The sequence below is a fragment of the Crocodylus siamensis genome, chromosome 11 (assembly GCF_052110815.1).
Source record: "Crocodylus siamensis isolate JL-2025a chromosome 11, ASM5211081v1, whole genome shotgun sequence".
Taxonomy (NCBI): Eukaryota; Metazoa; Chordata; order Crocodylia; family Crocodylidae; genus Crocodylus; species Crocodylus siamensis.
Genome location: NC_143405.1, coordinates 32,857,632 through 32,885,423, shown reverse-complemented (window position 1 = coordinate 32,885,423; position 27,792 = coordinate 32,857,632). Strand labels below are relative to the sequence as shown.

Here is a 27,792-nt window from a genome sequence, read left to right as displayed (position 1 = left end):
ATCTATGTGGGCACCAATGACATGGCTTGGAGCGGTCCCAGCTGGGTCATGAAGACCTACAGGGATTTGGAAGCGTGTCTAAAGGGTCTGGGGGCACAGGTGGTGTATTCTTCAATCCTCCCAGTCTCGGGCTATGGGCTGAGGAGGGAGAGGAGGATCCAAGTAGTACACCAAAGACTGTGGCACTGGTGTCACCGGGAAGGCTTTGATTTCCATGACCACAGTCCACTCTTTGGTGAGAGAGGCAGTGAGCTGCTGGGAAGGGATGGTCTCCACCTCTCTCTGCTGGTAGGGAGGCTCTTCTCAGCCAGACTGGCTGACTTGCTCCACCGGGCTTTAAACGAAGCCTGCCGGGGGATGGGGGGATGGGGGGATTACTGCCACTGCTGGCCCTCTAAGCAATCCTTGCAAAGCCAGCAGGTCAAGGCACTTAAGGTATCCCACCCCTGCCCCAGCCCTGGAACAATCTACAGGTAAGGCTGGGGCCCCTACTTGCCTGCCTGTACACGAATGCGAGGAGCTTGGGGAATAAACAGGAGAAATTTGTCCTCCTACTTAACACAAATAATTATGATGTCATAAGGTTAATGGAGGCCAGGTGGGACTCCACCCAAGACTGGACCACGAGTATACATGGCCATACCCTGTACAGGAGAGATCAAGTGGACAAAAGGGGCAGGGGTATAGCTCTCTATGTCAAGGAGAGCTACGCATCCCTGCAAGCCAATATTGGCAACCAGGGTGGATGACTGGAGACCCTCTGGGTTAAAATTCATGGGGAACATGGCAGACGGGACACAATAATGGGAGTCTATTACAGACCTTCCACCCAAAGTCAAGAGCTTGACCAGGAGTTCACCAGGGAATTAGCTGAGGCTGCATGGTCCCAGTCCCTGGTTGTCATGAGAGACTTCAACTACCCAGACGTCTCGCAGGAAGAATGCTCAGCTAAATCCGAGCAGTCGCAAAGCTTCCTCTTGTGTGTTGATGGCCTTTATTTGACACAAGAAGTCTACAGGCCAACAAGAGGAAAAGCGCTGCTCGACCTGCTACTGGCAACTGGGAATGACTTAGTCGGTGACCTAACAATTGATGGGAAGCTGGGTGACAGTGGCCACAAGCTGATCACCTTCACCATCTGCCATAAAGCTGGCAAGACAGTCAACAATACAGAAGTCCTCAACTTCAGGAAAGCTGACTTCAACAAGCTCAGGAGGCTGGTCGGTGAGGCCCTAAGGGACTATGACCCAAAGGGGAGGGGAGATCAGGAAGAGTGGTTGCTCCGCAAGGGAGTGATCTTTGATGCACAAGTGAATGCCATTCTGTCTCAGAGGAAATGCAGCAAAAGGGCACAGAAGCCCCTTGGCTCTTCAGGAAACTAGCGGGCTTCCTGCATCTAAAAAGAAAGACCTACAAAGGATGAAGGACTGGATCCACCTCCAAGGAGGAATATTCCGCAATGGTCCAGACCTGCAGGGAGTGAACAAGGAAAGCCAAGGCTGCAACTGAACTCCAACTAGCTACAAGTATCAAGGATAATAAAAAGTCCTTTTTTAGATATGTGGGGAGCCAGAGGAAAAGCAAGGGCAACATTGGACCCCTGCTAAACCAGAAGGGACAACTGGCAACTGACACCCAGGTAAAAGCCAACCTACTAAATAGGTACTTTGCATCGGTCTTTTATCAATCACACGAGACGCCCCTACCCATTACAGGACAGGGAGGCCTGGGTGAGGGAGATTCCTTGAGCTCCATCAATGCTGACCTTCTAAGGAAACACCTTGAGAGGCTGGACATCTTCAAGTCAGCCAGCCCTGACAATCTACACCCCAGGGTACTCAAGGAGCTGGCTAGCATCATAGCTCCACCCCTGGCACGGATCTCCGAGGACTGCTGGCACTCTGGTGAAGTGCCCAAAGACTGGAAGAAGGCCAATGTGGTGCCTATCTTCAAGAAAGAGAGGAAAGTGGATCTGGCAAACTACAGGCCTATCAGCCTGACCTCTATCCTGGGGAATGACTTAGAAAAAATCATCAAAGAGGCCATTTTTAATGGACTGACCAGTGGCAACATCCTGAGGCATAGCCAGCATGGGTTTGTTCTGGGTAGGTCTTGCTTGACCAATCTCATTTCCTTTTACAACCAAAAGGAACCTAGCACCTGGACAAGGGAGAGGAGATTTTTGTTGTATATCTTGACTTCAAAAAAGCTTTCAATCTGGTATCCCATGATCACCTCTTTGCAAAACTGGCCAACTGCAGCCTCAGGTCCACCACAATACACTGGCTGGGGAATTGGCTCCATGGTCGGACCCAGAGGGTGGTGGTTGACAGAAGTCAATCATCATGGTGCCCTGTGACCAGTGGGGTCCTTTGAGGTTCTGTTCTTGGGGCTATATTGTTTAACATCTTCGTTAATGATGTGAATTTTGGAGTCAAAAGCAGACTGGCCATGTTCACCAATGATACCAAACTTTGGGGTAAAGCAGCTTCCCCACCTGAGGACAGGAGGGCGATCCAGGCTGACCTTAACAGGTTCAGGAAATGGGCAGATGAGAACTTGATGGTGTTCACCACTGAAAAATGCAAGGTTCTCCACCCAGGGCAGAAAAACCTGCAGCTCCTTATAGGCTCAGCAGTGCTACGCTGGTTAGCACTACAGATGAAAGGGACTTGGGGCCCATGATTTACCACAAGATGAACGTGAGCCTTCAATGTGATGCTGCAGCTAGTAAAGTGAGCAAGACACTGGCTAGCATCCATAGATGCTTCTCAAGTAAATCCCAGGACATCATTCTCCCATTGTACTCAGCCTTGGTGAGGCCACAGCTGAAGTACTGTGTCATTTTGGGCCCCACAATTCAAAAAGGATGTGGAGAAACTTGAGAGAGTCAAGAGAAGAGCCACACTTATGATCAGAGGTCAGGAAAAGAGACCTTAGATGACAGGCTGAGAGCTATGGGACTCTTCAGCCTAAAAAATTGCAGGCTCAGGGGCAATCTGATGGCCCCCTATAAGTTTACCAGGGGTGTTCACTAGGATCTGGGGGAATGATTGTTCACCAGAGCCCTCCAAGGGATGACAAGGTCAAATGGTTATAAACTCCTGCAAGACCGTTTCAGGCTGGACATAAGAAAGAATTTCTTTACTGTCTGAGTCCCCAAGGTCTGGAACAGCCTGCTATCAGAGGTGGTTCAAGCACCTACTCTGAATGCTTTCAAGAGAAAATTGGATGTTTATCTTGTTTGGATCCTGTGAACCCAGCTGACTTCCTGCCCTTGATGATCTTCCAAGGTCCTTGTCAGCCCTAATGTCTATGAAAAATCTATGAAAACCTATGAAACTACAGGGAAGCAAGCAGAGATGTGGGGTCGGCCAGTAGATGCCTCAGGCCAGGCCTGCTCAACTGACTTACCATGGTCCCAGGCCACCTGTGTATGCCCAACCCCCAATCTGAGGCCAAGCAGCACACATCCCCGGTAAAGAGCATCTTATCTCTGAAATGTTGCGAACATTCACAAACAGCTTCTGTCTCATGGCTCTACAAGGTCTGCAGCTGCACACAGGGGACAGACAGCCTTTGGCAGCTGGGATGCAGCCTCAGGGTCACCGCCACCCACAGCCAAAGCCCTGAGGATGCACCAGCTCTGCCTGGTCATGGCATCAGAAGACTGGCTGAGGGACACTTGGGCCTGGTTGGTGCAGGATGTGGCCCACCAGGACAGGTTGCAAGCAGAGGACATGGTCTGCCAGGACAAGTGGTGGGCAGAGGACATCATGCGCGAGTAGATGCAGGACCAGGCAGACTGAGAGTTCCAGGTGCAGCTCCTGGCACTGGAGTGTAAGTAGGTGGAGGCACTGTGGGAGCAGACTGCAATCCTGGACTGGGCAGTGCAGGCCACAAACGACAACTGCCAGATGCTGGACACCATTCTTTCCCTGGCAATTGCTTTCATGTTGTCTGCTGCCTGGCTCCTAGCCCTAGCCTCACCTGCCCCCTAGCAGTAACTTACTGTCCAGCAGCAGGCCCCCACCTGAGCCTGGGAGGAGGTCCCACACAACCTCCAGCATCCAAGAGCCCCTGCTCCGGACCCTGCCCTGGATCTGGTGCCACTCAGCTCTCCTGCCTGAACCCAGCCCTGACACTCTCCCTGGCTCCATGAAGGTATAGTTTCATACTTTCTGGGGTTGGAAGGGAGCTGAGCAGATCATCAAGTCCAACCCGCTGCCTTGGCAGGAAAAAGTACTGGGGTCAAACGACCCCAGCAAGGTGTTCATCTAGCCTTGTTTTAAAGACCCCCAAAGGTAGGAGCCAGAACCACTTCACTTGGAAGTTGATTCCAGATCCTAGCTGCGTAGCGCCTCCTGATGTCTAGTCTGAATCTACCCTCTGCCAGCTTGTGACCCTTATTTCTAGTCACTCCTGGTAGTGCTGGAGGGAACAGGGACTCCCCCAATGCCTGCTGGTCCCCTCTAACTAGTTTGGAACAGGCTACTAGATCCTCCCCTCAGCTTTCTCTTGTGGAGGCTGAACAGGTTCATGTCCCTGGAGCTGGAGCTGAAGTTACCTGCAGCAGGGCCAGGACCACACACTGGCCCTGCTGATCCTAGACACCACCTGCTGAAGAGGGAGGTGCCTGCACTGGGGGAGTATCGGCCACCTTCACCCCTGGGTGAGTCTCCCTCCCACCACACTCATCACGGTGTATGCACCTATGGGGGAATAGCCAGAAGCCAGGGTGCTGGTTGCCTGTCCCTGGGCTCTGCCCCCTAGTCATTCCCATTCTCATGGCCCCCCATGCCATGATGGTGCACAGAAGACATTATACATAGCTTTCATGGGAAAAAAGGTTTTCTATTTTTGGTGGGTGCAGTGGGTAATGGAGTGGCTCTGTTTCTTGGGGAGGAAGGGAGGCTCATTTTGTTGGGAAAGAAAGGGGGTGGGGGGCTGTGTTTGTTGTGGAAGAGGAGGAGCTCTGGTTGATGTGAGGGGAATAAAAACTTGTTCTTTTGAGACATATGCACAGTGAGCATGGTGCTGAGGTGGGTGGGGTAGTGGTGGCTCTATGGGCAGCACAGAAGGTGGGCTAGAGTGGGGAGTGCTGAAAGAGGTGATCTGCCAGTGCCTCCCATACCCAGTGTCCTGGCTCCAACTGGAAGGTGTGCGGCTCTCCTGGGGCCCCAGCAGGTGGAGACCCACTGCTGCCGCTGCAGGTGGTACTCCCTCTTTCAGATGTCCTTTGCACACTGCACCTTCTCCACCCAAGCCTCACAGAACAATTTCCCCCAGGCCTCCCAGATGTTATGCAACACGCATGCTGCAATGTTGACCCAGGTGAAGTTGTCCTTGGTGAACTCGAAGTGGGTAGTGAAGGTGCGCCAGTGTCTCTTGAAGCAACCAAAGACACACTTCACCAAGGTATGGATCCAGCCCAGGCAGTGGTTGAAGTGGGCCTGGCAGGGATCCAGGTTGCTAGTGAAGAGCCACATAAGCCTGGGCAGGAACAGGTAGGTGGGGTCCCCAGTGAGCAGGGGTGGGAATAGCACAGCACCCAGCTGCAGGTCCAGCAACCCTGGCATGAAGCTCCCACTCTTCACCAGGCCCGGCAGGTCAGAGTTCCAGATGATGTGGGCATTGCAGGTGCTGCCTGCCCAGCCAGCACTCACATGTGTGAAGGCACCTCAGTAGTCCACAACAGACTGGAACACATGAAGTGAAAGCCCCTCTGGCTGTAGTACAGGCAGTCTCCATGGGGCGGGAAGTTGATGGGGATGTGGGTCCCATCCAGGGCCCTTATGCACTGGGGGAATCCCAGAGCATAGAACCCTGCCACCACTGCCGGGGAGCCATGCACGCAAAGCATGATGTCCGCCAGCACATTCTGGAGGCCACTGCACACCTCCAGGACAGCTTCCCCAGTAGTGGCCTTGCCCACACCAAACAAGTGGATAACAGACCACAGGCTGGTAGGCATGGCCACCATGAGCAGGGCAAGGTTCATGCAGGTATCCACAGAGAGGGACGGCTGTATATGCCAGTGTCCTGCTGCTCCAAGGTGCCCTAAGGAACCATCCTGCCACGTCTTCTGACTGTATGTATCATAAAGTTTATTTTTAGGATCTCACTGATGATATTGAGGCCCTCTGGTCAAGATGCATTTCACTCACTGTGACCAAGTAACACTCCCAGCTTCCTCACACCAAAATCTGAACAAATTATGCAAAATTAAACTCATCCCCTCCCTGTACTCTGCTTTTCATCCCCTGATTTTGTACGGAGTGACTTACTGAAGCACAAGTGACAGATATAAATATATATATTTCCTTCTTTGTTATTTTCATGTTAAGTCAAGATGAAAATAGAGGCTTTTCTGAGTAGAAGGGTACTTAGCTATATAACTACAAAAATCAGACCTGAATTGATAGCCTAATCAGTGAAGAAATGGGAAAAGAAATGTGTAGCCTTCTTACATACCTAATGATTATCTAGCATCTATGCAAGATAAGGTATGGGGTGGTTTCAGGTGTTCACCTTTGAAGGACATGGAAAATAGCATTCTGCTTTGCTACAAACTCCAGACACAATTTGATAAATATGGAATACTGTAGTTTACTGTGTTTCAGAACTGACTTAGATGATGAACAAGCAATCCACTAATCCTGGTGTTAGATTAGATTACAATCCCATTGCATTTAATTTTAAATGACCTTTGCATTGAGGACTTTGTCCTGATCTGCTCTGGAGTTTCGGGGCATGTCTACACGTGCATTTATGCCGGCTTAAATTTACTGCACAGTAAGCCGGAATTTATTGCTCATTAAGCAGGAATTGGCCAGTGTCTACATGTGCAAACATTAAAGAGCATAATGCAGGTATCAAATTTATGCTTAAATGGCATAAATCACCATATTTACTGTGCATGTGTAGATGCACACCCATACTTCACAGTAATTTTTACTACTGTGCAGTAAATGCAGACATGTAGATGCACCCTCAATGTCTAAATCTGACATATTCCATGAGAGACAAACTACTCATAGTGACATGCCCTGCCATAAGTACCATCACATAGTAGCAAAACCCCCATTTTTTTTTATTGCATTAATTCCCCTTCCCCAAACATTTCTGACTTTTTCTCTCCCTCTCTATTCCCTATAAATAAGTATAAGTAAGCTAAGATGTAGGATAAGCTTTAAACATTTTTATTTTGGTAGCTAGTTTTTGGTTTTATATCCATTGTTTTATATTGTATTTTTATTAGATTTGTATTGATTTTTACTGTTGTATATTGTATTACTATCATTTTTGTATTAATTTTTATTGTTTCATATGGATATTGTATGGTTTAGGCCTGTGTTTGTAAGTGAACCAAAGTCATGTCAAGTTTCTATTTTATATGTCGAGTCTCCATCCTGTGTCCTCTGCCCAGGCATCCCCTGTGTGTTGCACCTGTATAAGTCACATATCTCTCCCATGTAAATTGGTTCCCTGATGAAGGAGTATGATTGGAAATGATTGAAATACAGGCCTCTAATGAATGGCCTGTAACAACTGGGCCATCACCTCGACTTGATTCATCCAGGAACTATGGACCTCACCCAGGAACAGAGACAAGACCAGCATTTGAAAGACAAAAGACCTTGCAAAACCAGCAACTCTCACCATTACAGACTCCTGAAACTGCACATCCCTGCATGGAGCACACATGCTCAGTATGCCAGGGGCTGACCCTTGCCTGGGCATGCCTCCTGTCACTAGGGTCACACATGGTCTTCCCCTATAAAGAGGGGCAGTGAAGACAGACCCAGTGGAACATCCTCTCCATCTGGACCAGCACCATGCCACACCACCTATCCACCCAGAGGCCCTGCTGGCAACCTCCCTCTGGACAGCATCTACTGGACAAGAACCCCTTTCCAGCCTGAATAGGTAGATATTACCTGCATACCTCTTTCTACAACTTAGACTCTCTCTCTCTCTCTCTCTCTCTCTCTCTCCTCCTGGACTTGACTGGACTTCAGCCCCTGCACCATACCTCTCTAACCCCTGCTGCCGTGGGTGTGTGTGGGGGGGGTGCAAGGGAACCAATAAGACATTGTGTCACCATCTCCCCTGTTCAATAAAACCACTGTCATTTGCAACCCGGAGTTGGGTCATGTTCTACTAAATCCCAGTCCCTTCCTTATCTTAAATTCCAGCCTCATTCTCTCTCTTGCGCGCTCTCTCTCTCTCAGCTCTAGTCCCCACCCTCTCTGCTAGTTTTCCAATCTCCTCCCAATTCCATCTTCCCTTTTCTGCCACTTCTTGGTCTTCCCTGCTCCTACTGCCTTTTCCCTTTGACTTTCTGCTACCTTTCTCTGCTTTCCTGCTGCCCTGCCTCCTGCTGCTTTTCCTGTGATTTTCTGCTGTTTTCAGGCTTCACTGGCACCTTCTGTAGTCATCCCTGCCACCCACCCCTGCAGACTCCCAGCTCCTCGTGGCTGTCCTGAAGTTTTCTCCAGCTCCCATCACCTACTGCCACTCCCTGCAACTTCTCTAGCTGCCCTGGAGCCATCCTGTGGCTCTCCACACCCATTGCTCCTCTTTAACACCCACATTTTCCCTTAGTCCTATTTTTCTCCCTCCCCATCTACCTTTTCAGCTCCCCCGTAGCTCTGGCTCCAGTCCCAGACTCTGTGCCAGCATGCTTCCTTGTTCTGCAGGCTTTGGCCATTGTCTTTTGATCAATTAACCTAAAGTTATCCCCAAGCTTCAGTTCTTCAGCCCAGGCCCCTGTAGTCTACTGGTTCTAATCCTGGTCCTGGTAACTTTAACTCCCTACACTTCTACTTTCTTACCTTAACCTTTCCCCAGGTATCTATCCCAAGTACACCAAGCACATACATACATACACATCACAACACCCAACTTAGGAACTCACCTGTGTGTATGTGTAGGTGGGTGGTATGTGTGTAAATTAGTGAATAAATACATATATATATATATATATATATATATATATATATCATTGTGTGTGTGGTATATAAATTAGTAATCCATGTATCCATTGGATGTGCAGGTGTTGGTAACTGGTAACTGATTCTGTATAAATTTGGTGTGTATAGGCTTAAATTGGTAATAGGTATGCATGTGCCTAGGCTGGTTTAGATGTGTTTGTGCCTGATCTGGTAGTGTGAGTGTGTATGCCTAGTAGGGGTGTATGCACCTAGTGAGTGTACGTGTGTTTAATTGATTTTTATGTGTACATGTGCAATTGTACACCATACCCTCCAGTCTAACAGAGATCCTGAGCATTGGCCTGACCCCTCAGGGCAACAACATGGCAGACACAGCATACAAAGACAGACATTCCAAGGCAATTGTTTCTTTGGATTTTTCTTCCATACAAAGGAATATCCCTCTGTACAGAGGAATGAATGGCTGATTGAATACATTGCAGAGGAGGGTTATGAGCTGTTACACTGTCCATATTTAACACCCACTGAAGTCTAATTTTCCTTTCCACTGGATGATAAAATTTAATGTTCCTTGAATAATAATGTGATCACATTCACTTCTCAAAGGTCACTGCAAGAATCTCTGAGAAAACTTTTCATTTATATGCTTATTTTAGTCTAAACTAAGATGCTTTATCTTGAGACAATCACAGCATTAGTTTGCTCTGTATTCAAATTTCCCATAGGAAATGCATTAAATCTACTGCCACTACCGTATCAACTGTGCATGCTCAGCAGCAGTCAGGGCTCATACATGCAGAAGTAGCATCAAATGTCCAGGAATGGAATCATGTAGAATCTCTGACTACCAGACTAGACTCAGGACAGGAAAAAGCCTTTTGTGTGCACACATCCCTATTTTACCCCCATAGCTCAGTGACTTGAGCACTCAAGCTGTTGAACATCCTGGGTTCTACCCTCATACCCTAGCATAATATGCTAACCATTATACCCATCATACCACATCTCAGCCACTCTACATTCACTTCTCCAACACTCCTTTTGAAGTTGAGCCACTAATGTAGTCATGGGGGAGGGGAGGAAGAAGATGATGGAGGGTAATTCAGGGGAAAGGTTTCTGCCGCACTGGGAATAGGAGGCCAGATTAGAAACTAAAAGGTCCTTCCCATCCAGGCCAAACAAGCAGCACCAAAATCAAGCCACACATTTTGATTTTCTCCATTCTACCTAGCCTCACATATCTCCCATGGACCTACCTCCTGTCCCTGCCCAGAGGGTCAATCTGAAAAGGGATGCTGGAGAAAGGTCTGATTAACAGCCGAATTTTGGAAAGGTGATTAAAGTGCTATATTAGGAAGTCATAGAGACCCGGATTCAATCTCCTTCTTGAGAGGAGGGGGGCCAGGACCTCTGCACTCATCACTCAGCCATCTGCAGAAAAATATAAGAGACCTCTCATTTTGTCACCAGAGCCTATAACCATCCACGTGCATACTACATGGCCAGGAATATCATTTCAACTTGTATATGTGTTTATTTGGAAGTTTACATGACCAAAAGAATGCCACATAGATGACTGAATCTGGACTCTTTGGCATCCAGAAGAGAGAAAAATGCTGCCCCCCCACAATGGGTTTCAGTCATGAGTCCTTCAAAGACCACCTCTTTCCTGGTGCATATTTTAGTAGCTGAATTAAAATGAATATCTTACTGACCTCCTCAGTGTTTAAACAGGGCTAGTAAGGTAACAGGTACTTCTTGTAATTTACTCTTTCTGCTGGTCTAGAGCTTCTATACTTTGACCTTCCAAAAATATTGAAAAAACTAACTATTCTCCTTTTTTCTTTATTGTTCTTCTTTTGGCAAAAAGCAGATAAGTGGACTTAGATTTACTAATTATAATAGAATGTAATCCTTTAGTGCCTAAATGTGATACTATTCCACCCTGCTTGAGACACTGAAAAACAGTTAATGCAATAAATGAGTAGCTACTCCCCCTCATCTTCCTCCTCCTCTCTGTTTAGTTGTGACTCGATCTTAAAAGTCAAGGATGATGAGTGACAAAAGTAGAAGCAAGATTTTCAGGACTTGAAAAGCATAAAATAGAATCACCTTTAGACACTTAAATCCATTTAGGTGGCATAGAGTCTGTGCATGGGAAGTTACCACAGAACAGCTGCTGCATGGGAAAGCCCTGTGCCTTACTATTCTGCAGTAAGCTGTTGTATGGTTACTTCTGTACATTTACCTTAGCTTTTCTGGTCTGAAGGCAAACAAACATGTATCCTCAAATGTTTTTTGCCCGTCTTTGGCTTTGAATTCATTCCTTGGCTAAATCACATAATAACCAAGAAAGATTTTACTTGCTTTTAGTACAAGGAAGATATAAACCCCAGAGAAGAATTTGCCAGGAGAATTTAATAAGGAACATGAGAATTGGGATTATAGAAGAAGGTGATTTAAAATGAATAATTGGACAATTGCCCAAATCATGAAGATTTAGGCTGCAGGATAACACCCGAAGAGTAATGTTGGATGTCCTATCACTAGAATATTTAACACTAGACATCATTATCATTATTTATAACAAGAGGCTGCACCCAGTTCAAGTCTCTGTTGGGCTAAGCACTGTACAGACATATAACAAAACTATATCCTGATGCTTACAGTCTTTGCTTATGTGGAGAGAAAGAACTAAGGAATCATTAGCAATATTTGTATTTTAGGAACAAGAAAACATACTAGAAAAAATATCCTACTGGCAAGGGAACAGGCTATATAACCTACTGTTATAGAGAACTAAATCTATGAACTTCCTATTGCTGGTTTCCCCAGTTTTTCCATTTTTTCTGTTACCATCACATGTGTATGGAATAGCAAAAATTGGAAGATAAAACTGCCTGGGAGAGTAGAGGTAATCATACAATTACTGAAAATTCCCTTGTTTTGTGTGTATATGGTAATTAAATAACATGGGGAAAATATTTTTTTCAGTGCTTGAGCTGGTAGGCATAGAAGATGTAGGTACTTATGTAATAACCACCACTTTTTACTACTTAGAGCTGAAAAATAACCTTTTCACCCCAATTTGAGGATGTGCATTATGAAAGCCCAGCAATGTGTTTACTTCAACTTCCACAAGTGCATTTTTTTCAGACATAGTAACTGCTGCACTACATCTCCCAGGGGCTGGGACAACATTTTGTTTTCTTGGGAAAGAACTGTTTTAATAAAGCTTTCAAATGTGCAGGGTTGGAGCACACCCTTGAATAGTAACAGATTTAACTGTTGCCAACACATTGCTAAAATAAATGTACTAAGCTACTTATTGCACTATTTCATGGTCTAGAGACAGAGAAGAACAAATTCAGTCTATTTGGGGCAAGTCCCTTGGTGTCCACTTGCTGTTTTAGAGAAATTTATACAATGCCTTTTCTTTCCTTTGCCCTAATCAGGGCAAAATGCCTTTTGGAGTCATCTGCCTATCCATAGTTCTTCAGCCAGCATGATAGTTGGAATTCAGTAAACACTCAGAGCCAGTTTGCCTCCAGAACCCATCCCAGCTGTTGTGGGGACCAAGGGAAAAGAAATCCCTTTGTTGGTCATTCAGCAGGATACATTCCACTCTGCACCTGCCTCTCCTGTTTTCTAGAAGACTTTCTCCATAGGAGGAAGGACCAGAGGGGACCCCTTTAACAATGGATCCTCTTTTCTCAACTTCATGTTTAGTGTCCTTCTTTACCAATGCTGTTCATATCAGCATACCCACAAGTTCAGCAAAACACCAGTTTCTCTATACCTATGTAAGTAGATAAAGAATATCTCTCCAACAATATGTACTTTGTTAGCATCCCTCTCTCTCTGAAGTCTATGCACTTCAGTATTTTTTAATTACTGCACATGTTCTATTTTCCACTAATATCAGCTATAGACATGTATGAACTTCTACTTTTTAAATACTTATGTACATTTGAATGCATATATACTCCTTGACACAGACAAGATCTGTCATGTGTCAAATCGCTTACTTCAGACATAACCCAAATGACTTTAAGAGACTTTAGGGTAGACCTGCATTGTAAATAAAACATATGATTGTAGCTGACTTAAAATTAGCTAGTTTAGGTCCCAATGGGAGCATCCACATGTTCATTAATGTGCCATAATTACAGCACATTAAGTTTAGTACCTATTATTTACAGGTACTAAACTTAATGTGCTGTAATTAGTGCTATGTGCATTAACACAGATGAACACTTTTTTGTGATGTTAATGTGCATTAGACTAAATCTACTGCACATTAGCACATTAGCATGGCTTTTGCCAGCCATGCTAATGCACGATAGAATTGGTCTTCTATGCATTAAGCATGTTGTGTAGATGTGCCCAATAACAGCATAGCCACATAGACCCAGGGTCCACTTATTTAATATGTAATATTTACTTAGGGTCACAGGAAGGCTTCTCCAACTTGCACTAAAGGGGCTAATCCGCTGTGATATCAATAGTCAGCTTGCACAAACACACAAAAACACAAACAAACGATCAAAAAACAGCTAACAGGCAAATGACTCTATCAACTGCAGACACCTGGAAAGTCTAAGTGGCCTAAGGATCTGGGGATGACAATCTTTGTTACAGAGTGTACAAAAAGAGGTCTTTCTGTTACAGAGTGTTTGTGGCCTGTCATTTACAGGTAAAAACTTAGCTTCCTATATTTATAAAGTTTTTAAACCACTTACATTTGTAGAGTACTTCTCCACTGGCATTTTTTGCCCTACATTGTATCAATAACTCACTTTCAATGCATGTGTCTACACATGCACAGATTGGTTTACTCCACAGTAATTTACTGTGGAGTAAACCCACCCTGGGCAGACATCTACAAGTGCTGCCATTTGTAAACAGATTAGCTTCAAATGGGAGTAGCCTCCTCCCGGCCTCCTCCAGCCCTGCATTGCCTCTCTGCAGCATCCTGGGGGAGCTAGAGGCTCCAGCCACAGCTGCCTAAGGCCAGGGGCCCTCTTTAAAAGCCATCCCCATGCACTGCTCCCCAGCCACTTGCATTTCTGGACTGGAGCAGGCTGCAGCATGCTGGTACAGCCCTTTGTGACTCTGTCACAAGAGCCTGTGTCCACTGTGTGATGGCTGCTCCAGTCCCAGGACCTAGAAGAGATGACCAAAGCCTCAGGCTCCTGCTTGCCACCTTGCTCACTGTGCTTCATTGCCACGGTGACTACCACCTGGCCCAGGTCAGTCTTGACCCTGCCTGCCCTTCTGTGCTGTGTGGCCCTGTGTCCAGGTTCACTGTGGCATCTGAGGGCCCCTGCCACTGCACTGCTGCTGCCCAGCCCCTGTGCTGCCACCTGGACCCTGGCAGAGACACCAACAATGTGCACATAGATGCCACCACCACTACTATCCACAAGCTCCTGTGGGCCTGCCAAGCCAGCCAGAACTGGTGGCTGCACATCAACCAGCACATGTGGGATGATGAGAAGTGGCTGGCTACATGACCGCTCACGTAGGTTCTTAGACAGAGTGCAGGACCTCCATCTAACCCAGGAGGTGCACAGCCCCACCGGTGGGAAGCCATGTTGGAACTACTGCTGGCCATGGGTGATGACCTGGTGAGGGGGCTGCAGGTTCTCGACCACCTGGGTGACAGTGATCATCACCTGCTGGAATTTACCATCCAGCACAAGGTGGCAAGGGCATGCAGTAAGGCAGCAGCCCTAGACTTTAGAAGGGCAAACTTCAGCGAGCTAAGGAGGATAGTTGGGGATGCGCTGAGGTCCCAGAGGGGAGGGGAGCCAGATGTCCAAGGAGAGTGGTTGCTCCTTAAGGGGCCAATCCTCCAAGCCCAAAGGAAGGTAATCCCAATGAGAATCAAAGGGAGCAGGAGAGCACACAAGCCTCCATGGCTCACCAAAAGCATCCGGGAATGTCTCCTTGCTAAAAAGGAGGCATATACCCAATGGAAGGAAGGGGTCATCACCAGGGATGACTATTCTGCAGTCGCTCGGGGTTGTAGGGGGGGCAGTTAGGAAGGCCAAGGCAAAGATGGAATTAGGACTAGCTTCTTAGATTAAGGACAATAAGTCCTTTTTTAAATACATAGGGGGCAAAAAGAAGGTCCTGAGTAATGTGGGGCCTTGCAGGACGCGTTGGGAAATTTGGTTGACACCAGATGACAAAACTAACATGTTTAATGATTCCTTTGCCTCTGTCTTCTTAAGTAGGGACCAGAGCAGCCACCTCCCTGCTGGGCCCCTCTTGGGCCCCAGGGGAGGCACACCTGGGCCAAAGGTTAGCATGGAACTAGTTAGGGGGATTCTGGAGGGGCTGGGGCATGTTTAAGTCAGCCAGGCCGGATGATCTCCACCCTAGAGTCCTTAAGGAATTGGATGAGGTCATTGCAGGACCCCTGGCATGGCTCTATGAGCACTCATGGTGCTCTGGTGTGGTCCCAGAGGACTGGAAGAGGGCCAATGTGGTTCCAATCTTCAAAAAGGGGAGGAAGGAGGACCCAGGAAACTATAGGCCAGTCAGTCTTACCTCGATCCTAGGCAAGCTGTTTGAGAAAATTATGCTGGCACACATCCATGAGGGGCCAGATGGGGACTGCATGCTTAGGGGCAACCAACATGGGTTCATCAGTGGCAGGTCCTGTCAGACCAACCTGGTGGCCTTCTACAATCAGGTTACCAGATCATTAGATGTGGGGGTAGCAGTGGACATAGTCTTCCTGGACTTCCAGAAGGCTTTTGACACTGTCTCTCACCCCGTTTTCATTAAGAAACTGGGGGACTGTGGTGTCAACCCCCACACAGTCAATTGGGTCGCCAACTGGCTGGAGGGCCACACCCAGAGGGTGGTAATGGATGGGTCCTTCTCAACCTGGAAGGACGTGGGCAGTGGGGTTCCGCAGGGCTCGGTCCTCGGGCCCACACTGTTCAACATCTTCATCAGCGATTTGGATGAGGGGGTAAAAAGCACCCTGTTCAAATTTGCTGATAACACTAAGATGTGGGGGGATGTGGGCACACTACAAGGTAGCATCAGGCTTCAGTCAGACCTAGACAGGTTACAAGGGTGGACAGATGCGAATAGGATGGGATTCAACACAGACAAGTGCAAGATGATGCACCTCGGGAGGAACAACCGGCACCATACCTACAGGTTGGGGAACTCCCCTCTTGTCAGCAGGGAGGCGGAAAAGGATCTTGGAGTCATAATTGACTCCAAGATGAACATGGGCCGGCAGTGTGGGGAAGCAGTCAGGAAGGCCAACCGTACCTTGTCATGCATCCACAGATGTATCTCAAGCAGGTCCAAAGAGGTGATCCTCCCCCTGTATGTGGCACTGGTCAGGCCGCAACTGGAGTATTGTGTCCAGTTCTGGGCATCGCACTTCAAGAGGGATGTGGACAGCATCGAGAGGGTCCAGAGAAGGGCCACTCGCTTGATCAGAGGACAGCAGGGCAGGCCCTATGAAGAGAAGCTACAGGACCTGAACCTGTTCAGCCTCCAAGAGAGAAGGTTGAGGGGGGATCTAGTGGCCTGTTATAAACTAGTCAGGGGGGATCAGTGGGTATTGGGGAAGTCACTGTTCCCCTGAGCACTGCCAGCAGTGACCAGAAATAACGGTCACAAGCTGGCAGAGGGCAGGTTTAGGCTAGATATCAGGAAGCACTACTTTACGGTCAGGGCGGCTAGGATCTGGAACCAACTTCCAAGAGAGGTGGTCCTGGCTCCTACCTTTGGGGTTTTTAAGAGGAGGTTGGATGAACATCTTGCTGGGTTTGTTTGACCCCAGTATTGTTCCTGCCATGGCGAGGGGTCAGACTAGATGATCTACTCAGGTCCCTTCCAACCCTAGGAACTATGAAACTATGAAACTATATCACATGACCCAGGCCACCTTCCCAGAGCTCCTCAATCAGCTCTGCCTGCACCTAGAGCAATAGGCCACCACTATGCAGCTGTACTTCCCCCTGGAGACCCTGGCCATTGCCCTTCTCAAGCTGGCCACATCCACCAGCCTGCACTATGTTGAGCACTTCTTTGGGATGGGCAGGGCAACAGCCAGGTAGGTTTTCCTGGGGGTCTGTGGCACCCTTCAGAAAAACTGGGGCACACCATGCTCCAGGTGCACAATCCCCTAGAGATTGTAGTGGCATTCTGGGCCCTGGCCTTCCCCCAGTACATTCAGACTCTGGATGGGACCCACATCCTCATCACCTGCCCAACCCATGTTGACCGTTCCTAGTACAGCTGACAAGGCTTTCACTCTGTCATGCTACAGGCTGTCATCAGTCACCACAATGCCTTCACCATGAATGCCCATAATGCATAAGGCAAGCAGTGCCCATAATGCTCACATCTTCCGCAACTCCAACCTGTCAGTGCTGGTGGATTGTGGGTGCTTCATGTCAGGGGTGCCAGACCTCCAGGTGGACAAGGTGACAGTCCTGCCCCTCCTCATTGTGGACCCCGGCTCATGTGACCCTACACTGGCCAGCCAGACCCCCATGAGCCACACTTCAACCGGTGCCTGGGCTGGACCCATGTGCTAATAGAGTGCACTCTCACCACCCGGGTCAGCCAATATACTGCATAATATCTGAAAGACTGAGGTGGAGCTCTTCTGCAAAGCCTGGGCAGAGGAGGCACAGTGGGCAGAGAATGCCTGACACTGGGAATGCCAGCTGTGGCAGCAGCAAGAGTGACAGCCCCGCCCCCCCGCAGTTCTGGGTCTGCTGAACACCTGGCAGTGGAGGCCAGGGCACCATGTGTGAGAAGCACTGGGGTACTATCTCCTCCTGTACTCCCCACTGTAGGGCACCTGAATGGCTGGCCCCGGACCTTAGCTCCACTGAGGAACACCAGCACACCAGGGTTACTGGCTCAACAGTTTTCTGAAAAGCACTTTATTCCTTCTACAAACACAGACCCCATCCCACCTCCCTCTCCAAAACCAGCCCTTTCCCCATCCTGCTCCCATAACAGTTCCCACCCCCACTCCTTCCCAAATTAAGCCCCTCCCTCTGACCCACAGAGCCCCTCCACCAACCACCCTACCCACCACCAGTAAAGCATCTTCTTCCCCATGCAAACTATGTACACTTCCCTGAGTGCCTTCCCAGAGTGGCAGGCAGTGGGGTGGGAGTGCCTAGGGGGTGGAGCCCAGGGACAGGTGCCCAGCACTCTGGCCTCTGGCTGCAGCACTGCAGATGTGCACACTGCAGTGAGGCCAGTGGACAAGGAGATCACTTGGGGGCGAGGGTGGCTGCTTCTCTGCTGGTGCAGGTGCCTTCCCCTCCTACAGCCAGCGGCCAGGCCCAGCAGGGCCTGCACACAGTGATGGGCCTGCACACAGTGATGACCCTGCTGAAAACAGCTCCTGCTGCAGAGCCGCATGGAGCCAGGGTGAGCTGCAGGGCTAGGCCGAGGCAGGGGTCTGGATGGTGGAGGCCCTGGGGTGGGTGCTGAGGCAGGGGGACCTGGCTGTAGGAGGTGCTGTTGCACCCCAGCCCAAGCCTGCTGGGAGGCTTGCAGTAGGGTAGCGGCCAGCTGCCAGGGGACAGGTGGGGCTAGGGCCAGAGGCAGGGCAGCAGGCAGCACAAAGATGATTACCAGGGCCAGGATGGTGTCCAGCACCTGGCAGTCCTCTTTTGTAGCCTCCACTGCCCTGGCCACCGTAATGGTCAGCCACTCCTGGGCCTCCACCATCCTCTCAAGGCTGGCAAGATGCCCTCAAGGGCCAGAAATCTGTCCAAGGATGCCTGGTCCACCAGGTCCATCTCGCAGTCCTTCTCCCACTCACGTGTAATGTCCTCCATGCGCCAGACCCGCTCCTCCCCCAGCCACTCCTCTGCCACAGTAACCAGTTGGTCCGGCAGCCAGGTTTCATCCTGGGTATGCTGCTGCCAGAGATGGTGCATATGCAGGGCCCTGGCCAAGATTGGCAGTGACCCTGATGGTGAATCCCCATGTGCATCTGGTGCCTCTCCCTCGTGTGCAGCTGTTGGACCTGCAGAGTCAGGAGAAAGCAGCTGTTTGCGAAAGTTTGCAATATTTCTGAGATAACATGCACTGTGTGCTCCCTAGGCTTAGATCATGGGTCGTGAATGCACAAGTGACCAGGGACCATGGTAAATTGGTCAAGCAGGCCCTGGCATAGGCAGCCACCAACTGAGGCCCTTATCCCCCGTCACTCCGCAGGGGCAGGTGGGCTGCTGGGTGCTTGCTGCAGGCAACTTGCCTTTCCCACCCACTTTCCAGGCCAGGATAGACCTGGCCTCTGGCAGCACCTGCTGCCATGGCTCCAGACCCACTCTCTGCCCTTCTCCTCCTTCAGGCCAGATCATTTCCTTCATTGCCACCATGCCCACAGCACCTAAGCTCGGGGGCCGAGGGGTTCCTGGCTGACTGAGATGCAGAGCTGGTGGTGCCCACACCCTCCTCCCAAAGGGCCACTCAGAAGATTGCCCTGGGCCTTGCCCCTTCCTCTGCATGTGCTCTGTGCCCCAAGCGTGCCCCTGCTGAGAGTATCCCAGGTACACCCTTCAGCTGCTGATCCCTTGCTGGGATCCTATGACCCCAGCTGATTTCCTGCCCTTTGGGCAGGGGGCTGGACTCGATGATCTCCCGAGGTCCCTTCCAGCCCTGATGTCTATGAAATCTATGAAACCATGGTGGCCCAGGCACATCTGAGAACCTGGTGCAGGATCTTGATATTCAATGGTGCATCAGACAAGCCCGTACTTCCCCACAGTGTTCACCACTGCCTGAAAGGGCACCTATACCTATGCTTAACACCCCTACACCCAGGCAACTGAGAACAACATCATCACTGGCACTGACATACCTTTCCATGTGTGAGAGACCTGTGCCTGCCTACCTGAGGAGGCACAGGCCTCTCAATAAAGTTTTGCACTGCCTCCCACCTCCCTGCAGGCTGTGGAGGGGAACTCCAGGGGTCAGGGGAAGTTTGACAGGTTGGGAAGGGATGAAGTGCAAGGGCAGAGGCAAGAACAGGGGCAGGGAGTGCCCATCCCTCAGAACAGAGCTTACCGGGTGGGTGTGGCAGACATGCCCAGTCGCCTGAGTCTATCCCCACTGGCAATGACAATGTGTGGTTTTCAGTGGTGTCCTGGAGGGCAGGGGCATGGCACCTGGCCAGTCAGGCAGGGGCCTCCTCCAGGAAGGAGCTGCATCTGGTGAGGGCAGGTGGTGCCATGGCCAGGCTGGCCTCCTGGGGGCTGTGGACCTGGACCTGGTGAGGCAAGCACTAGCATGGGCTGTTGGAGCTGCTGGATGACACCAGGGGTTGGTGACCATGGTGAGAGGGGTCACACCTGGTGTCCTGAGGGGCCCTCCCCAGCTAATGACTCATTGCAAATGTCAGGCTGCAATGGAGGCTCAGGCAGACCACCCATGCTGGAATACATAGCATGACTCCAGCCAGGGACCCAGGGCACAAGGATGTGGTCCAGCTGCCACATAAAGGGCATGGACCTCTGGGCAGCCCTCAAGTGGCAGTTGTGGTTGGTGATGCTGACCCACTCTGCCCTCAGGGCCTTGACATTTATGTGGCATGGTGTGCTGACTGGTTGTGCCCGTGCTCCCATATGAGGTCCAACAGGTCCTCATAGATGTCAGTGTTGGAATGCCTGCTCTGAGTGAACTGGCTCAGGACCTTGGTATTACCCCACAATGCCACAAGGTCTGCTGTCTCCTCCTGGGACTAATTCCACCCCTGGGAGGTGGTGTGTGGCATTGGAGATGAAGCCAGCATGTTTCCTTCATCAGCCTTCAGGGGTTACAAGCAACAGTCCAGGTGCTGGTGGGCCTGGGTAGGTGCCTATAGTGCCTGCCCATGGGACAGGCAGACAGGCAATGGAGTTGGGCTAGGGGATAATTTCAGGGTCCAGGCAGCTTGTTATGGCTGACCTGGGGCCACTGTTGTGGGAGCTGGTGGCCAGAGGCTAGCTGCAGGTGGCACAGGACCCTAGGGTCACTGCAGCATTTTAAGGGGCAGGCAAAGAGCTGCCCTGCCCCAGGGCTGGAGAACCTCCAGGCTTTGTGGCCCTAGGGCTAGCCTGAGGGTGGCCCCTGGTGATGAGGCTGATTGAGAGCATATTTTCTCCCATTTGCCATCTACACGTGCACTACTGTAAAGTAACTATAGCAAGGTTAATTTGCTTACCAGACACAGTAGGATGAAGAAAAATGTCAGTCTTCATGTAGGCCATTTACATGGCCTGTTGTATTTGTTTAGGCAAATGCCTTTACTCTGCCCCTATTATATTGAGTACCACTTCAAGAAATAAGTAAGATATTCAGATTAAATACTGAGATAAATGGATCATCAGACTTCCCTTCTGCTTATTCCTGCACTCCAGTCTTTATAGTATGTCATCAGCTATATTAGAACTTTCTCTATAAATTTGCTGCCAGAAGTTTCTTGATACCAATGAACTTTTCATCACTAATCATTGACTCTCGCTATTACTAATAATCCTAGTGAGTCTGATGATCTGGACTTTTTGCTTTGGTTATAAACCTGGTCTAGTTCTTGCATTAACTGTCTAATATCAGAAGTATACAATGTATCCTTTCCGCATTCAGTTGCCAGAATGTTACCTTTCTCTACTTCCTTTAGAACTATAAGACCAAATCTCCGGGTTTGTTCAAGCTGTTGCTTAAGTTACATGTTGAAATCTCCTGGCAATCTACTAGAAGTCTCTTTATCCACAGCACACTGGCTTTTTCCATTTTATACTACTTTGAGGGATGGAAAATGTAGTGATCACTGGGTTAAAAATACAGGCACACAACAAATGAGAAGAAATAACAACAAACTTTGTCATGGAACAGTAGACAATCTCTGCAAACCCTTTGCCTCCCTTTAACTACCTGCTCCATGACAGGCAGATCATCTTCTAATTCCCAATTCTGTGTTAGGGAGTATCTCTAAGTTATAACTTTTATCACTACAGTGAAATACTTTCAGAAGATGGGTGGATATTTCCCTTATTGTGATGGAAAGTTAGCCTCTCATCTGGGCACAACCTGATGCATGACACTCATCTGGGAATGACCTGGGCCAAGAGGGAGGGTATTACATCAAAATTACTTAGAAACCTGTGGCTAACTGAACATTCTCCAAAGGATTACATTATCAAGAGCATCTTGAGAAGACTTTACACTATACAGATTTATACTAAGAAGACAGAATGGCCCCAAACTCTAAGAAAGCAGAGAGGTAATTAGCAGTCACATTTTTATTGTCTGTCTTCTGGCTGGATTCTGTAACCCATGTAGGTTGGCAAAGCCTGGGGATCTGGCCTACAGCATGGAATAATCCAGCAAGACTCAGAGTGTCTGTTTAAGAGATGCCCGAATGAAAGCTCTGCCATACTCTTAGTTCAGGCCAATTGTATTAATTTTATTCTGCTTCTGAGCACTGTAATTTACTTTTTCAGTTGTGTTACTAAACACTTCCTGCTATTCCATTTTAATTTCTCTGTAGCAATCAGAGGTGGTAACATCCTCTGAAATGCTACCATGCAGGTTGTCATGTTTACTCAGTTGAGGTCCTTTTACACTGATCTTGGTTTGTAATGTGGCTTTAAAGTATAAGTAAATGATTTTAAGTTGTAACTCATGCAAAGGCCCAATCAAATTGTCAAAATGATATATTTGGCCTTATGTGTGAATAAAAAATCTAGTATTTACACCATGAAGGGGACATAGTAAGTGCATGGAGCTACTCTGGGACTGCATTTTTCACTGGGGTAAACACATCTCACATCAATAAAGTAATTGCTTTCAGGCAAACACAGCACTAGAAAAAGGAATCTTTAATACAGTGAGCTTAAGGCCATAAACATAGAATCAATGAGTTGGAAGGGACTTAGACAGATCATGGAGTCCAACCTCCTGCCATGGGCAGGAAGGAGCACTGGGGGTGGGAGGGATCATAAGACCACATGCCTATCCAGTCTCCTTTTGAAGATTTCCAAGGAAGGTGAGAGCACCACCTCTCTGGGAAGCTGTGAGGGAGCGGCGGCTAGGGGCGGCCGTGAGCTCCCTAGCGCCCCCTACCGTCACGTTAGGGTGATGTAGCACCCTCAGAATCTCGCCCGCCACGACTTTGATGGTTAAATATATAATGTGGAGGCTGCCAGTTTCCCTAGTGGACGGTCTTGATGTTCCTGTCCCTATTCCAGACTGGGGTATCTATGTGCGTCCCGCCTTAAGGGCTACGCGTGCCTCCAAACCTCCCCCTCAGCACGCCCCAAGCCTCGCAGCTGTTCTGGGGGACGTTTGTGTAGTCCCGCGCCTCTTGGGTGCCTTCGCTCCTTCGCTCGGGCCCCGGGGCTCCTCGCCCACCTGGCGCCCCTTTGGGTCGGGCTCCAATCTCTAGCCCGTTCCCCGCGCCCTGGGCCTGTCTTACTGGCGCCCAGCAACTTGCTGGCGCCCCCTGGGTCCGGCTCCCTAGCGTCGCCTAATACCGGCGCCCCTTTGGGCCGGCTCGCTCTCGCCGCCCTAGCCTCAGCGCCCTTGGGCCGGCTCGCTCTCGTCAGTTATTCTCTCTCGCTCTGGGTCCTCGCCCCCTTTTGGGGCCTGTACTGCACCCTCTGTGCTTCGCCCCTCTGGGGCCTTGCCCACTCTGGGGCCTTGCCCACTCTGGGCTGACACGCGCGCCTCGCGCCATGTCTCTGCCCCACTCTGGGGCCTTGCCCTCCCTAGGGCTGACACCGCGCACCTCACACCCTGCCTCTGCCCCGCTCTGGGGCCTTGCCCTCTCTAGGGCTGACACCGCGCCTCGCGCCCTGTCTCGGCCCCGCTCTGGGCCTTGCCCTCTCTAGGGCTGACACCGCGCGCCTCGCGCTAGGGGCACAGGCACTCGCAGCCGTGCCTGTCTCCTTGACCCTTCTCTGGGTCTGGTTGCCTCGCTAGGCCTAACACTGCCCTGATGGGCCGGGGTCTGTAACCCCGCACACCGCGCCTCCCTGGCGCAACACAGTGCCTCCTTGGCACCGACAATAGTGCCCCTGGCACTGTGCCCTTACTGGGCACTGGGAACCCCCAAGCTGTGGGGGAGCTCCCGTGAGGCCTCCTCGCTCCCCTACAGCCTCACCCGGTCCTCCGGTGTAAACTGTAATGTAAACTCAAGCCTTCTGGCTACAACATAAACAGAGGCTTCACACACCTACCAATAACTCCAAGCCCTGGCAGGGCTCTCAGTCCTACCTTCTGTCAGGGTGATCCTGTTCCCCGCATCATCGCAGCCTGTTAGTGGGGTAATGCTGCGACCACCAACTCAGGCCACTCAGCTCGAGCCGCAGAGCTCCTGCTCCTGCGGCAGCCAGAAGGGAACTGTGAGGCAGGCTCCGGCCTAAGCTATATATAAAGGCCTGGCCCTGCCCCCTTCCAGCCATGTGACCCACTTGGTTGCCCTGGCAACCAGGCACCTGAGCTGCCTGGGTGATTGACAGCTCTGCCAATCACCCTCACAATCACGGGGCACCTATGTGACTCCGTGACAGAAGCCTATTCCAGGCTCTGGCCACCCTAACAGTGAAGTAGTTCTTCCTAATATCTAACCTAAACCTATCCTCCCCCAGCTTGTGGCCATTGTTTCTGGTGACTCCAAGGGGGGCCCTGGTGAACAGACTTTCCCTGAGTCCCTGCTGCTGGCCCCGATAAGGTTGTAGGCAGTCACAAGATCCCCCCTCAGTCTCCTCTTGCAGATACTGAAGAAATTCAGGTCCCTCAGCCTCTTCTCATAGGGCTGGCCACGGAGGCCCCCAACCATACGAGTGGCCCTCCTCTGGACTCTCTCTAGGTTCTCCACGTCCCTCCCGAAGTGCGATACCCAGAAATGGACACAGTACTCCAGCTGTGGCCTGACCAGTGCTGCATAGAGGGGGAGCAAGACCTCTCTGGACCTGTTAGTATGCCCCCGTTGATACAGGACAGGGTGCGGTTGGCTCTGCCTATTGCTTCATTGCATTGGTGACTCATATTCATCCTGGAGTTGATCATGACTCCAAGATCCCTCTCTGCCTCTGTGCTGTCGAGAGGGTCAGCCCCTAACCTGTAACCATAATGCTGGTTCCCTCTCCCCAGGTGCAGCACTCTGCACTTGTCCTTGTTGAACCGCATCCTGTTCAGATCCGCCCACTTCTCCAACCTATCCAGGTCTGTCTGGATGCGGTCCCTGCCTGCCAGTGTATTCACTTTGCCCCACATCTTGGTGTCATCAGCGAACTTGAACAGGGTGCTCTCCACACCCTCGTCCAGGTCGCTAATGAAGATGTTGAACGGCATCAGCCCAAGGATCGAGCCCTGGGGGACTCCGCTGCCCACACCCTCCCAGGTCAACATCAACCCATCCACCACCACCCTCTGGGTGTGCCCCTGGAGCCAGTTTGCCACCCATGTGACTGTGCATTCGTCAATGCCGCAGTCCCTCAGCTTGCCCACCCGAATTGGGTGGGACACTGTGTTGAAGGCCTTCTGGAAGTCCAAGAAGATGACATCGACTTCCTTCTTCCCATCTAAGCTCTTTGTTACCTGGTCATAGAAAGAGACCAAGTTAGTCAGGCAGGATCAGCCTGGCACAAACCCATGTTGGTTACCTCTCAACAGCACTTCCCCTGAAGGGCTCTCACAAATGTGGCCCTTGATAATTTTTTCAAAGACCTTCCCCAAGATAGAAGTGAGGCTGACTGGCCTGTAGTTGCCAGGCTCTTCCTTCCTCCCCTTCTTGAAAATAGGGACCACATTGGCCCTTTTCCAGTCATCGGGGACTTGACCCAACCACCAGGAGTCCTCAAACAGCCATGCCAACGGCTCCACAATGAACATATGAACAGATAAGCTGTGAGAGGTAAACCTGGGGAACATGGAGCAAATCACTACATGGAAGCTGAACACAGTAAGCAGCTAGGCCTGTGCAAAGCGGCTAGAATTCGCTTCATATTTGGATTCAGCCGATTCAGTGGACAATGATTCAATTCAGTGATTCATATTGCTGTCCCAAGTCGAGTCAGTCAAATTTGAGTTGGAGATTAAGCTGCTGCCGAAATAGTCAAATCTCCAAACCACATGGACCCCATCCCATGCCCACCCCAGCTCCTGATTATTTTGGGGGGAAAAGCATGCACTCACCGGCTGCTGCCAGGTGGGGGGGTGATCCCCACTGCCTTGAATGCCCCATGCCATGTCAGGGGGCTCAGCCAAATCGAATTGGGACAATGACCTGAATCAGCAAATTGAATCACTGTCCCCTAATTCGGGTCAAATCCAAATCGAATAGGGTCTGCTTCACACACGCCTAATGCAAACCCCAGTTGTTACTTACTGTTGTAGGAAATAAGCCTGCATGTGAAACAAAAGAAAATGTCCTGTGTTCAAATCTGTGGAATATTTATTTAATCTGTGTGTATATTATAGGAGCTATACTGCTAAGTATTCCAACCATCCCCACTACACTCATTTACAGCTACTTTCTTGGCTCTAGCAGGATACCAGAGAACAGACAACGCTACAGAAGTGTTAACAATTGGAAATATACAGGGACAATACAAGTTTTCCACCCCCAAAACCATAGAAGATTCTGATCCAGTTTCAACCTTAACTAATAATGGCCAGCCCTTTGGCCTGCACGGTGTGAAATACCAAAAAATACTGTAAAAAAGGGAACTTCTTGGAAAAGCCTTCCTCAGCTTTTCAAAATATATACAACACAGAAATTTTCAGGATTCTCCTAGACATGGGTACATTCTATTCTATTCTCTTTGAAATATAGAGAGCATTATGTCAGTGTGAACTGCTGTAATTGTTGTATCCTTTTCAAGATAAATAATCTTTTTTTAAAATAAACTTTTATAAGTATGGAGAATAACTGAACCACTCAAGCAAACATCATGGGGTAATGTAGTAGTTATGAAAGAAACATTTTAGCACCTGCCTGAGAATTTTACAATTGTACTGTTGTCTTCTACCTTAGTTGAGAATGCACTAATATAAAAATGAAATCATTGTTGACACTAATTGATGGGCCAGGCGCAAAACCAAAACTCCCCCTCAACACAACACAACTTCCAACCCAACCTGGCTCCCTTTTACGTATATCCTTATCAGGGTTTCCTCCGCCCAGAACTGTCAAGCAGATGCTCTCCGGCCATCAGCTTCTCTATTATGTTCTGCTCTGCTTGCTCCAATGGAGCTCCCTCTTAGACTGCCACCAGGGGGAACTGCCTCTGGCCTCAGCTTCGCTGTTTATATAGGCCAGGCCCTGCCCCCTTCTGGTCAGCTGACCCAATCAGTTGCCATAGCAACCCCCACCTGCGCTGCCCTGGTGAGTGGCAGCTAAGGCCGTATTACCATTATGAGTAGCAGGCACCTTAGTGCCCTGCTACACCCCCCTACAAATCATTGTTGGTGGAGAACCCCTGGAAAATATTAGGCATTTCCATACCCTGGCAGTCACCTCTCCCAGTCAGTCAATCTTATGTAGAAATTGAACATTGGATTTATTGTGCCAGCATATCCTTCAGGAAGCTGCTTGCTGTGTTTTTGCTGACCAAGATCTGCAGATGGAAACTAAGATGTCTACAGTGCAGTGGTTATTCCCACACTCCTCTATGGGTGTGAGATGTGGATGTCATATCAAAGCCATCTTAAGTGCCTGGAATGGTTCCATCAGCATTACCTCAGAAAGATTCTTCACATTAGATAGGAAGACCACTGCACCAATGCCAGCATCTTCTCTGCAGCTAGCATAACCAGTATTGAGGCAAAGATCATAAAA

The 27,792-nt window shown here is 49.5% G+C and overlaps 1 protein-coding gene and 1 pseudogene across 1 annotated transcript in view; both read right to left on the bottom strand.

The window, feature by feature from the left end:
- The window catches only part of SLC6A11 (solute carrier family 6 member 11), a 307,236-nt gene that overhangs the window by 240,079 nt on the left and 39,365 nt on the right, over window positions 1–27,792 (bottom strand). The window lies entirely within an intron of this gene.
- Window positions 20,146–20,760, bottom strand: LOC149855716 (uncharacterized; annotated as a pseudogene).